Genomic DNA, 15049 nt, shown 5'->3' with positions numbered 1-15049 from the left:
CTGTTTTTGCCTCTCTGCGTTTCAGCAGCCATAACTTTTTTATTTTTTCATTGACGTGGCTGTATGAGGCCTTGTTTTATGCGAGAGAAATAGTATTTTTTTTTCCCCACAGTTTGGTGGCAAAAAAAATTTTTTTTACGGCGTGAATATAGGAAAAAGCGATTCTCGGAATAGTTTTTTTGGGTTTATTTTTTATCCCGTTCACGTCTCACGCTAAACAACCCATTAGATTAATTCTTCAGGTTATTACGGTCGTGTAGATACCTAATATGCGTAGGTTTTTTGTTTTTTTTTTAGTGTAGGGGCAATAAAATGTATTTTATGCAAAATAAAGACTCATTTTGGGACTTTTTTTATTTATTTGTTTTGTTACTTTTTTTTTTTTTTTTAATCCCATCAAGGGATAACTTTATTTTTTACTTGTAATGTATTAGCATACTCCTGTATGCTAATACATTACACTGTGTCATTATGACACAGGCTGCTGATCGGGCAGCACATAGTGTGCCCGAACAGCAGGCACACGGAACAGACAGCCCAGAGGTCCTTTGTAGGTCCCCAGGGCTGACTGCAGAGGGATTCCCCGGTGTTTGATCGCATCACTGGAATCCCGGTGATGCGATCAAAGAGGGGAATTCCCTTTGATCATGCCGCGGTCACGGACCGCGGTAATCAAAGAGTTAAACAGCTGGGGTTCGAATGTTTGCCGACCCCAGCTGTGTTCAGGAGGGTGCTCTAAGATCAGGAGCTGTTAGTAACAGCTCCTGCTTAGAGGATGAGCGCTCTCACGAGCACTCATCAGCCTGATCTGCAGCGACGCCAAAAGACGTCTCTCTAGACTAAGCACCCGCACCGCCTGACGTCAAAAGACAGTGGGCGGTCGGGAAGGTGTTAAATAAAGTGAGAGATCCACCGGTTTTAACCCACCACATTCCGAATCTGATTCTTAGCGGTGGGCCGCCGCATACAGCTTTCTCCCATTCATGTGAATGGGAGAAGGATGTATTAGTGTCAACCGCCACGAAGTGTTTCAGCGTTTACATTTAGAGCAACATAAGCAATGGAGGAGATGCGGCACGTAATCTCATTTGGAATGACTGTTTACAGCGTAATCTCGCAAGATTACGCTTCCTGTGCTGTAGTGTCGGCATTGTATTAGTGAAGTGTCAGGATTCTGAATACACATCACGTCGTGGCTGGAGGTAATGTATATTCAGTGTCAGGACACTGCAGTAACGTTACTGTGTGTTTATTTGGCTGCACATAGCGATATAGCTATATCGCTAGTGCAGTGTAAATGAATGGAGAGAAGTGTATGACGCTGATTGGTCACTGTCATACACTTCTCTCCACAACGCCCACTTGGTCAAAAAGTAAAACACCCAGTTGGCCATTAAGAAAGTCATTAGCATAAATCTAATATAGATCATAACTCCGTCAAAAATGATTGTTTTTCTAAATAAAAAAATACTGTTCTCTACATTACAGCGCCGATCACATCATGTACAATATAGGCCACTTATAATGTGGTGACAGAGTCTCTTTAACTCAATGAAATTGTAACCGTTCTGTCATCACGGGTTAGGCATGACCTTTCTATACCCAAGTTACATTTATTTTTCTTAATGCCATTAATCATTTCGGTACTACTTGATCACTTTAGTTTTATAGCCATTAATGACATTTATGACCATAGCATAAAACTAAAGGGCACTAAGGCAGCAATTATTGTTAGCAATATTGTTGTTTTAAGATACTATCTCCTTCCATTGCACTTTAGAGCGTTTTTAATCAAGGATTGTACAGATATATAGCGCGTGTGTGTGTGTGTGTGTGTGTGTGTGTGTGTGTGTGTGTGTGTGTAATTAAAAAAAATTATACATACACCCGTATTGGCACACATCTCTTAATTGAATTCAGGTGTATAAAATCCATCATCTAGCCATGTAGTCGCCTTTACAAATATTTGGGAAAGAATGGGTAGTTTTAAAGAGATCACTGAATTCCAGCGTGGTACTGTAAGGCCTTGTTTACACGGCATGTATTCGATGCGGTTTTTGCCTCGTTTTACGTGCTGAAAAATGCATGCTTTAAGCTTCCCATTGACATCAATGGGAAAACGCATGGTAGTGCATATGATGCGTTTTGTTTTTTTTACAAGCGCATATTTCAAAAAAAATTCTGTGAAAAAAAGCATCCAGTCAATTCTTCGCTCCGAAAACGTACCTAATTTCCATAATCAATGTGAGTCCTAATTAAGCACCAAGAAAACGTGTCAAAAACGGCTGTATTTAAAAATGTGCTTTGCAAAAACGCTAGCGTTTTTGACACGTTTACACGCCATGTTTTTTTTTTAGTGCAGTGTGAACAAGGCCTAATAGGATGCTACACTTGCAACAAGTGAGTTTGTGAAATTTCTTACCTTGATGTTTTACGATCAACTGTGAGTGGTATTATTGCAAAAATGGAAGCGTTTAGAGACCACAGCAACATAGCCACAGAGTGGCAGACCATTTAAAGTTAGAGCAGGGTCACCAAGTACTGAGATGCATAGTGCAGAAAAGTTCCAAAGCTCATCTGGCATTATCAGCACAAATTGTGCAGGGAGCATCATCACACGGGTTTTCATGGCTGAGCAGTTGCATGCCAGCCTTACATCACCAAGCACAATGCCAAGCATCGGATGGAGTGGTGTAAAGCACGCCGCCACTAGACTCTGGAGCAGTGGAAACGTGTTCTGTGGAGTGATGAATTACGCTTCTCTATCTGGCAGTCTGATGGAGGAGTGTGTATTTGGCGAATGCCAGGAAAAATGTTACCTGCCTGATTGCATTGTGCCAACTGTAAAGTTGGGTGGAGGAGGGATAATGCTATGGGGTTGTTTTCAGGGGTTGGTCTAGGCTCCCTTAGTTCCAGTGAAGAGAAATTGTAATTCTTCAGCATACCAAGACATTTTGGATAATTGTAGCTTCCAACTTTGTGGGAACAGTTTGGGGAAGATCTTCTTCATTTCCAGCATGACTGTGCCCCAGTGCACAAAGCAAGGTCCATAAAGCAATGGTTTGGGTGGGTTTGGTGTGGGAGTACTTGACTGGCCCGCACAGAGCAATGACCTCAACCCCATTGAACACCTTTGGGATGAACTAGGATGAAGATTGCGAGCCAGGTCCCCTCTTCCAACATCCGTGTCTGACCTCACAAATAATCTTCTGGATGAATGGGCAAAAATTCCCACAAACTTCAAAATCTCATAGAAAGTCTTGCTTGAAGAGTGGAGGCTGTTTTAGGCCAACTCCATATTAATGCCTATGGATTTAGAATGGGATGTCCTAAAAACTCTTGTAGGTGTCCCAATACTTTTTATTTTATTCTCAACATGGAAGAAATTTGGTGACAAGTCAAGAAAAACAGAACATGTTCACTTTTTTTTTTCCATATAATTTGAAGAAAAATAGAAAAAGGTAATTGCAAAGGTTCGCTCATCGCGTTTCCACTGCGTTAGGTCATGCATTAGTTGATTCCACGTCTTGAATAATGCAGGTGCTCGAAAATACTCCAAGAAGAATCCTGAATCGACAGCAGGTATACAAGGCAATGGAGGAGGACAAAAAAAATGGTGTATCCAGCACTCTGGTAAAAAAAAAAAATCGCCTTTATTAGGTCATTTTAAAAAACAGAATTTTTAATTAATTGTTTTCTTTTTTTTTAACAGAGTGTTGGATACACCATTTTTTTGTCCTCCTCCATTACCAGTGCTACCATGCTGATTTCCCTATCTAACTTCATTCCAATTCATCAGTGAAAAGGAGCAGGCTATTAGGAGCATAATGCCTAAAAACCCTTCGCTCTGCTATATAGGTTTTTTTTGTATAACCATCCTAATGGCATCTTTGTTTGAACGAAGAAAGGAAAGTGGCAAAATACTAAAGCCATGACTTTCCCCATATCATCTAAACTAATGCAATACATCAAAAAATGGTGTCTTTTATGTTTGGAACTACTGTATGATCGTAGAGGCACTGTGTAACGCGTGGTATACATATGCTATTTGCAGGCAATGTCCAGTGACCTATTGGAGCATCCCCAGTATAGAGATGGTTTAAAATAAGGGTCATAACATATAGGATTTGGAAAGCATGAAAGTTTTTTTTTTTTTCGTTTTTTTTTTTTAAATGTATAGACTTTGTTTAAAAATGTAATTAAATTTTGTTGCTGCATTTGAGCAAAATGCTGATCTTTTTAATTTGTGTGAATCATTGACTATGTGCATCCTATGTCTATTTACATAGAAGTGACATAAATACAACAGTGAAGTGAAAGAAGAAAAATGGCTTATTGTGTTGGAAACAAAGCTCTACTTCATTGGTGTTTCTAGGATATAATGATGGGGAGGAAAGTGGGAAAACTGTAAATATGGATGCAGTTATACATCCAAGAGCTGTGGAATTAATAGCTGAATCTGCAAACCCTAAAGAATGAAATTGTGGGCGACCCTTAACCATGACACAGCCACAAAAAGCAAATACTATTACTGAAAACAAGCAACATATGGTTTGTATATGTTCTCTTAACTACATTGTAAAAACATTGTTCTCCATGTACAGTATTAATTGTTACAATATGGTTTCTACATTGTGAATTTTACGACCAGTGGGCTGTGGACACACTGGGCTACTCCACCGGTTTGGCTTAGTGCCACCTCTAAGGGCGTTATCTAATTAGCCTATGAGTATCTGGACTTCGTTGCAGGGAGTCTACCAGGTCGCTACCTCTTTAGGTGGTCCCGGTGGGAGTAGCGGCTGGCCCAGCAGACCAAGTAAATGAACTGGCAGATGGATGCTACAGACATCACCAACCATTGAAGACTGGCAGCGGGCAGCTGGATGAAAGCGGATAGCGGATGACTGGACACAGGCAGCTAGCTGGATACAAGCTGATAGCAGATAACTGGATACAAGTTGATAAGATAGCAATAGCGCAATCCGATGCAAACTGGAACCTTTGCAGGACACAACTAGGTTGTGCCAATGTTGCTCAGGCACTAGGTGGATTGTGGAGTTGCCTTAAATAGTGCTGGGGCAACAGGGATTGGATATGGGATGCTTGAATTGTGCGCGCAGGCCCTTTAAGAGGTGGACGGAGTACGTGCGATAGGGACATACGATGAACGGGGAGCGGTCAGTGTTGCCAGCAGGGAAGGTACAAGACCCGGCTGTGGGAGTGCTAGCAGGAGCGGATCCTGCATTGGCGTTACAGTACCCCACCTTACTCCCCCCTCATTTTGGGTCGAGCACCAGAATGGAGTTTCCTGAGGAGCACTGGGGCATTGATGTTTTCAGAAGGCTACCAAAATCTTTCTTTGCTGCCAAATCTTTTCCAATCTACTAAATAAAATGACCCCTTCCCTATTCTTTTACAGTCAATAATGTCCTCAAACTCAGATCCAGGGTTGACAGGAGAGGGAACAGAAGAAGTTCTTGAATGCTTATTCAGCCCCACAGGTTTGAGCAGCGATACACTCTTAGGGATCCAGAGGGAAGGGTGCAGACGGAGTTTATAGTTCACCGGATTTAGTCATACTTTATCTCCAGGAGCATACTGTGGAGAACTCCCCTTTTCTTATCTGTGTACCTTTTCATACGAGAAACAGCCTGAATAATGGCAGATTTAGTTTGCTGCCAGTCCTGAAAAAAATTCCCAGAAGTGGAGTTGGCAGCGGAAACTTAAGACGAAGACAAAGGAAGAAATACAATGAAGAAAGGAGAGGAACCCGTGTATTCTCCAGAATGGATGTTTTAGGAGAATTCGGCCCAAGGAAGAAGACTCACCCAGTTGTCGCATTGGGCAGACGCAAAATGACAAAGAAAATTCTCCAGGACCTGGTTGACCCTCTCCATTTGACCATTGGAGTGCGGATGGTATGCAAAAGAGAAGTCTTTTTTTTAAATCAAACAACTGTTTATTGAAAATATATAACATACAGCTTTCATCTGTTACAGTTCCACATTGGCAGAAAAATAAAAAGTTACATTATATATAACATCATTTCTTATGAACTCTGTACATACATTATATATTTCCCATACATTTCCTTAAGAACATCCCCACCCCCCAACATTAACTCCCGTTCGCACCCCTTCCTTCCGCCCATTCCCCTCCCTGTGCGTCCATGTCCCTATTCCTTGGTATATCTCACTCCACTTCTACTGACCTGCCAATCCATAGTATTGTGTCCATTTACCCCATTGCTTATCATATTTATGAATCGCTCCACGTTTCATATAAATTCTTCGTTCCAAAGTCACCGTACAAGTAACATAACTCACTAGTTCAGAAACCTCCGGGGGATCCCCCTGTAACCAGTATTTGGCAATTAGTTTTCTTGCGTGATATAATACTTTTTTAATGGATAGCAGTTCAGCCCTATCTTCTTCCACCTCCCATGCAGCCCAACAGATATATCTTAGGATCCAGCGGGAATTCCCTGCCATATACCCGAGACACCATTTCTTTAACCTCTCCCCAATATCCGGGCAGCTCCAGAACATATGTTTCAAATCCGCCCCATCCAATGAACATCTCTGACACTCCATCGTAGATCTAAGCCGCATTTGCCAGAGCACCTTAGGTGTTCTATATACTCTGTGCAGAAGAAAAAGTTGCCAAAAGAGAAGTCTAACTTGACATCCAGTAGGTCATATAGAGCACTCACAAATCTTAAGGTGATCAGAACACCGCAGTAAAAGACAATATGAAGGGGCATGCCATGCAGACAAAATATATGCTGGGCAAAGGGCAGCAAGCCGAGGAGCAGAAGGCAGACCAGGCAGGGGAACAAAGTGTGCCATTTTGGATAAGCGATCCACCACACCCCAGATAGTATTGCAAAAACAGGGATTAAATGTAGCGCTGCCAACATCCAAACGAGTCAGGTAGTTTGTAAAGAAAGAGGAATTTATTAACATAACATTAGCCGCTACGCATTTCAATCCCGGTCCTAGGAAGCCATCGGACCAGCCAGTTTAGGGTCATGTCCCCAAGTAAGCACTTTCTGTCTTCTGGCCAAGAGATCTAAGGTTTTACCAGCAATGATATCGTTCACTAGGATTGGTGCCACCGGGATGATGTGAGCAGGATGAATAATATGTTGCGGATCCTCAATTTGGTTGGTGAAGTAAAATGACCGAGACAGTGTGCCTGCCCTGGTATTCTTTTTGGCGTAACCGCAGTGCAATACAAAATCAAACTGGGCAAAGGAGTGTGCCCACCTGACCTGGTGTGGATTCAAACGCTGTGCGGTCTGTAGATAGACCAAATTCTTTAGATCCGTGAAGATGACTACAGGATGCACAGCCCTTTCCAGTATATGTCGCCACTCTTCCTGAGCTAACATAATGGCCAGAAGCTCCCAATCTGCTATAGAATAATTCCTCTCGGCAGGAGAAAATAATTAGGTGTAGAAGCCGCAGGTTAGAGTCTTAACAGTAGGAACTTTTTCTGTCAGGACTGCACCTGCACCAACAAAAGAGGCATCCACCTCAAGGAAGAATTGCTTGGAGACATCTGGATGTTGAAATATAGGGCTTTCTTCATAAGGGCTGTTATATGCGCCGGCAATGAGAAGAAGTGGAAAGTAAATTGCCCGGTAAAAAATTGCCCGGTAAAAAGCTAGTAAATTCAAAGAAGCGCTGCATTGCATGACGGTCCTAGGGTCGAGGCCAGTTTAACACGGCAGACAATTTGTCTGGATCCTTTTTTTAATACCTGGTCAGAGACAATATAGCCCAGAAAGGGAAGGGAGGATCTCTTGAAGACTCATTTCTCCAACTAGATATAGTTCTCCAGCAACTGTTGAAAGACTTGACGGAAATGTTTAGTGCAGTCATCTAGATAAATCACCACGTTCAAGTATAACAGATGCCGGAAATTATCATTAACAAACTCTTGAAATACGGCAAGAGCGTTACAGAGTCGGAACGGCATAACGACCAACTCATAGTGGCGAGTATTAAAGGCTGTCCTCCGCCCGTTGCCATCCCGGATGCGGATCAGGTTGTATACTCCGCACAGATCCAGTTTGGTGAAGATCTTTGCTCCACAGATCCTGTGAAAGTGTTCAGCAATCAACGGTAGCGGGTGTCACGATGCGGGATGTAGACCAACTGGGCCGTACCGCGTAGCGGAATGGCAGCTGGCCAAACAGGTAAAGTACATAGTCCAGAAAGGGCACTTGTGGCAACTCGGACAGTAGCAAGGCAGGCTCGGCTGGGACCAGGCAGCAGGTAGACGTCAGGCGTGGAGTAGCGGAACACGACAACAGCTTCAGCACGGCACTAGACCAGGACAGCATGGGACACAGGATATAGGATACACTTGGGAACTGGAAGACACTAGGGGATCATTCGCAAGACAAACTTTGGGTAACGAACAACGCTCAGGCAAAGAACAAGAGGGCAGAGCCCTTTTTATAGCCTAGTGGCATTCTGGGCTTGATTGCAGACTTCCTGCAATTATGTGCTCACTGGCCCTTTAAGACCGTTCATGCGCGCCCTCTGGAGACAGTCATGATACCATGAAGTGAGTGCCGGCGCCTCACAGGAGGACGACGCTGCAGGGAACTCACATGGCCGCGGTCGTCGAGGGGTAAGTCAGAACGACGGGCCGCGGCCATAGACATTACAGCGGGTATTCGTTTTTTACTGTGATCTTGTTGACTCCATGGTAATCTGTGCATAAACGAAGAGATCCATCCTTCTTCTGGACGAACAAGAACCCGGCTCCGGCCAGCGAAGAAGACTTCCTAATAAATCCCATTTCGAGGTTTTCTCTTGATGTACTCTGACATGACTTGAGTCTTTGGATAGACTCGACCCCAAGGAGCAGTTGACCCTGGCAACAGATCAACTGGCTAGTCAAAGGGGCAATGTGGCGGTAACGTCTCTGCCTCCTTTTTTCTGAAGACGACTGCATAGGCCGAGTACCAAAGAGTCAGACCAGACAGGTGCCCACCCCCTGAAAACAACAGTGTCCCTGTGGATAGTGCCACACTGCCCCCTGTAGATAGTGCCAAACTTACCTGTCCCCGTTCCCACACCGTCCTCTTCTCCAGCGATGCTGACCTGGGCTCTTCTGAATTGTATCCTCAATTGTTTCCGCATCCTAAGGACACAGATGCAATTGAGTCCCCTTGTGAGGGCCAGGTAGGCAACCGGTCAGTTTTTAACGGCCTGTCACATGGATGGCTTTCTGAAAAACGGCCGTTAAAAAATGATCTATTGATTTCTAAGGGTCTGTAAACATGGGTCAGCTCTTGTGCTCTCATGTATGGAGGTTAGGCCGGATCACATCTATATAGATAAAGTGACACACATTCCAAATTGTGAGCAGGATGTTGGAGAAGCCAAGATGGAGGTCTAAGGCACAGACGAGGGAGCAGTTTGCGTGTCACAGGCTGTGTGCAAACTACAGGGAGGGGCAGAGAGCTATGGTTTGTAGTAACTGTACACCATCTACAAGACTATCTAGACAAAACCCCAACCGACAATATGGCCAAGGCATAGAGAGAAGCTGCGCTCTACTAAAAGAAAGAAGATCTATCAAAGAGCCATTCCATTGTTCTGTTCTCTATGATTGGGCAGAGCTGAATGTTTGTTAACTCTGGGTGTATGCACTTTACCTTATCCAGGTGCTTTCCCCTGGGATTCGGGCCATCAGTTGGGCATCACTGGTTTAGAAGCAATAATTATTAAGGGCAATGTAAACAACCAAATAATACAGATCTGTCCACTCACTTTTTCTTGAATTGCGTTAATTGTCATGATATCAATTCAATACAATCTAGCGCCATCCAGTAAAAAGCGTTTATGCTTTTTTAACATGGGTGTCTATGGGCAACAGGTCGCATTCATCACAGCCATCCAGTAAAAAAAAACATACGTTAAATGTATACTTTTTTAACATTGGAGTGTATGAGTGCAGGATGCATCTGTTGAGAGCCATATGTCGCTCATAGACTACCATGTTAAATAAACATACATTTAACGTATACTTTTTTTACTGGATGGCTGTGACATATACGTTTTTTTAAGATGGGAGTCTATGGGCGATGGATGGCTGGCAGATAGCGTCCATGCTTAAAATCTCGCACCATACATCTCGAGTTATGTCTGGTTTAGAGAGAAAGTAAGGGAGCACACATCTGTACATTTCCACATGAACATTGGCATGAGGGTTTGATTATATGGTTCAACTCAGTGGCGGACATACACAGCAGAGATTCCCATTGAAGAACCGTATGTGGGCCCCTTACTCTCCATTAGCTCATTAGAAAACACCCCGCCGTCATGTCTGTAACAATAATCAGCAATAATTCTGAGTCATTGTCAAGAGTTTAGTCCATACGTGCAATCCAATAGACAGAATAAAGCTGCATTTAAGATGGCAGTGGGCCCCCCTACCTACTGGTCCCCAGTGCAGCTGCACAGATTGGACTAATGGTATGTCCACCCCTGGTTCAACTGCCAGTGATATGGTATATCTGGCACGAAGTGTCAGTCGTTTGGTGCGCAATGGTGTCCCAAGCTGCCAACAGCTCAGCAGACACTTTCTGGAGGCTGAGAAGCCGTGTAGTTGGGGAACACTGATCTAAACAATGTAATGGATAGGGTTTTTTTTCGCACAATCCGGTAGTAACTTTGAAAAAAATAATTTACTTAGGCTTCATTCACATCTGCGTTGGGGTCCCGTTCTGTCGGAGCTTTCCATCAGAACCGAAAGTCGACTACGCTATTGCTTCCGGCATAACGACGGGTCCGGTGCACAACAGAGACAAACGGAAACCATGGGCACCGGAACCGTCACCATTGAAATCAATAGTGATGGAAACAGAAACCTCTGGTTTCCGTTTGTGTCTGTTCAGGGTCCTGTTCTGAAGGAAAGCTCCGACGGAACGTCAGAACGGGTCCCCAACACAGATGTGAACAGAGCCTAAGTGATAGTACTGAGCCATAATACAGTAGTGTGAATGAGCCCTACTCTGAGGTACTAGTGATCTGCTCAGATATTAAGCAAGTTAATGGTTCAGGCATGAAACTGACGAAGAACGGGGCCCCAACGCAGATGTGAACGAAGCCTTATCCAGTTTACAGAATAAAGACTATGTAACACTAGTGAGGCTATGTGTAACGGATCTGCCAGGCACAGCTTCTGAGTCAATGCCCATAGGTAATCAGTCTGCACCTGCTTCTATGTCTGTGAGACTGACTCCATCTTCCACCGCTCAAGGGTGGCAGGCTTAGGAGTGGGAGAGCCTATAACAGCCTGGCCAGACGGAGCTAGCTCCCGCCCTCTGTCTATTTATACCTGCCTTTCCTGTTCCTCCTTGCTTGTGATTCTTCTCGTTTGGTTTCCTGGCCCTGCTGCAGCTTCTTGAACTACTTGTCCCTGCTTCATACTGACCCTGGCTTACTGACTACTCTCCTGCTCTGCGTTTGGTACCTCGTATACTCCTGGTTTGACTCGACTTGTTCACTACTCTCCTGCTCTACGTTTGGTACCTCGTACACTCCTGGTTTGACTCGGCTCGTTCACCACTCTTGTTGCTCACGGTGTTGCCGTGGGCAACTGCCCCATTTCCCTTAGCTTCTTTGTACCCTTGTCTGTTTGTCTGTCGTGCACTTATTGAGCATAGGGACCGTCGCCCAGTTGTACCCCGTCGCCTAGGGCGGGTCGTTGCAAGTAGGCAGGGACTGAGTGGCGGGTAGATTAGGGCTCACTTGTCTGTTTCCCTACCCCCATCATTACACTATGTTTGTCATATTTAAAAGGCATGTTCAGACAGAAAGATGTATCCAAAATAATATATTTTAAACTGTTGAGTAGAAATATTTTAGCCTATATTTATTCCACTTTATTCCATTACATAGAATTGGAAGAAACAAGCAACAATCAAACCGGATTATATACCAACCAGAGAGCTGATTTTACATGTTGAATCTCCATTATTTTACCATTTAAATAAACAATGTACATATTCCATTTCTCTGCAGAAAATTGACATTTTTGATTGCCACTAAAAAATCCTACAAAATGTCAGAGCACAGAGGTTGTGTTTGGCGTAGAACTTTAAACAAGTTTTAATGCATTCCTTCATACTCCATCTGTACACTCACACAAAGGAACATTTGTTTTGAAAGCTAAGACAAAAGGCTATAGATCTAGAGTTCTACATACAGATCCCACACTCATTGTGGCATTTATTAAAATATTTCAAGAAAAAGTTTTTGCTTTAGATATACCACACACTGAAAGACTAAAAAGTTATATATTATGTTGACTTGATATCATTTAGTATACAGCACATCAGGTTGTGCCTCCTATAATCCACTGTCAGGAAAAAAAAATACAAGAATATGTGTATAAGGTTGGGGAAAAAAAGGTTGCTCTATATTTCTCTGGAATAACTCCTCATGCACACGACCGAGTGTGTTGTCCAAGTCCCGTGAGTGATCCGAGACAAGATAGGACATGTTCTATCTTTCCTAGGATCGGAGACTGGGACCATTTTCACGGACCCGATTCTCCCGCTAAAGTGAATTGGTGAACGGGTGCCACTCGGATGCCGTCAAAAACGGCCCGAGTGGCACAACCGTCGTGTGCATGAGGCATAAGGCTTTTTTTCAGACAGCAGTATTTTGGTCAATATTTTGCATCATTATTTGGAAGCCAAAACCAGGAGTGGATCCAAAACACGGAAGAGGTGCAAATCTTTCCATTATACTTTTTCTCTATGAAGGTTCCACTTTAAGTTTTGGCTTACAATTACTGACGCGAAATACTGACCTAAATTCTGAAAGAGCATTAAGAACCACTCTTGTGTATGGGATATGTCTGGGATCAGAACTCCAATCCATTCACTTGAACGTGAAAGAGACAAACCTGCAATACAGTTCAACCATTTGAGGACATGTTCTTTCATCCTGAGCATTTTGTAGCTGACATTCAGATGTGATAAATGTACAGGTTTTCAGAATCTAGATGTAAACAAAAATAGTTCCATTCACAATGGGCAAGTAGAGATCTTGCAAATAGTGGAGAATTGAAACACAAAGTATGTTAGAAAGTTGCGTAATAGGTGTAATAGATTGTAAATAATATAACTGACAGGTGTCAAGAGGATATGGGCAGCTTTAGTGACTGCAATCATAGAGGTGATTTGGCTTCTATGTTACTTCATAATGGATAAAGAATTCTATGAATATTAGCTCATCTGGTAAAAAGACTTCTTATATATGTGAACTCCAATTTGCCTCCCTCTTTATTGCCTGACAGATAATAGATACTAGATATCAGCCTATGTACTAAAATTGAACATTGTTCATAGATCGTTATTTCCACTTCACATTTCTTTCTGCGATCAGCAAACCATAGGGGTCGAAGTCATTGTATACACATTTTTCCAATATTTATTATTTGTTCTAACTTTCATGAACCTGTTTTGGCATGTCCGTAACACGCTCCAGTGGACACATTAGGCATGGAAACAATACCTTAATTGTATATAGTATTATAGCATAACAATCTTTCACCCATGACAACAAGTTGAGGGAATGGACCGCACTACACTAAATAGAACGCTTGGTTTTTAATAATATTGTACTTTTTAACTATGGAATAAGATAAAAATGTTTGCATATATACTTCTGCCTGTGTAATGTACACTTCACCCTACAAAATATACTTTCTTGGTAGGTAATTAACGCTTTCAGGACCAGTACAGTTTTAGTTTTAGTTTTTTCATTTTTATCTTCCAAGAGCCATTACTTTTTATTTTTTCCATCTACATAGCCGGTGAGGGCTTGTTTTTTTCGGGGCAAGTTGTCGTTTTGAATAGCACCATTTAATGTACCATATAATGTACTAACAAACTTTTAAGAAATATTTTGTGGGGTGGAATAGAAAATAAAACAGCAATTCCCCCATTGATTGATTTTTGGGTTTAATTTTTACGGCGGTTTACCCTCCGGTTAAAATGACATGTAACCTTTAGGGTATGTGCACACGATGAGAGGCTTTTATGTCTGAAAAGACAGACTGTTTTCAGGAGAAAACAGCTGCCTCGTTTCAGCCGTAATTGCTCCTCCTCGCATTTTGCGAGGCTTCTCTGACAGCCGTAAATTTTGAGCTGTGCTTCATTGAGTTCAATGAAGAACGGCTCAAATTACGTCTGAAAGAAGTGTCCTGCACTTCTTTTGACGAGGCTGTATTTTTACGCATCGTCGTTTGACAGCTGTCAAACGACGACACGTAAATGACAGGTTGTCTGCAGAGTAAGTCGGCAAACCCATTCAAATGAATGGGCAGATGTTTGCCGACATATTGTAGCCCTATTTTCAGACGTAAAACGAGGCATAATGCGCCTCGTTTCCGTCTGAAAATAGGTCGTGTGAACCCAGCCTTATTCTGCAGGTCAACACGACTACGGAGATACCAAATTTATATATTCCTTTTTATGCTTTACTATTTTTACAAAATAAAAACTATGTTTAAAAAAAAGTTTTGTTCTGCCATATTTTAAGGTCAAAACTTTTTTATTTTTTGTTTGTTTTTTTGCGTGACGTGTTGTTGTTTTTTTTATTGGTAGTATTTTTTGGTACATACGACTATTTGATCACTTTTTATTTATTTTTTATTGGAAGGTGGCGTGGTGACTAAAAACAGCAATTCTGCCATTTTATATTTTTTTTACAGTGTTCACAGTGTGGGATAAATACCATTTGTAATGCCGGCGGTCCCCACCGCCAGGTCGCTCCGCCGGCGGCCTTGTCCAATTGCTGCTCGTAACTGCCAGTGCCTCTGTCCTGCCTCCTGTGACCACACTCGTCCTCCTGCTCGCGGCCGCATGCATCTTGGGGTGCACGCGCCGTGGCCACCTCTTAAAGGGCCTGCACGCACTTTCACAAACCTCCCTAACCAATCCCTGTTGCTCCAGGCTTATTTAAGGCAGCTCATCTGATCACATGGTGCCTGCGCAAATTTGGTGCAACCTAGT

This window comes from Rhinoderma darwinii, chromosome 3 (genome assembly GCF_050947455.1).
Source record: "Rhinoderma darwinii isolate aRhiDar2 chromosome 3, aRhiDar2.hap1, whole genome shotgun sequence".
NCBI classification, from domain to species: domain Eukaryota; kingdom Metazoa; phylum Chordata; class Amphibia; order Anura; family Rhinodermatidae; genus Rhinoderma; species Rhinoderma darwinii.
This window is presented reverse-complemented; position numbering follows the sequence as displayed.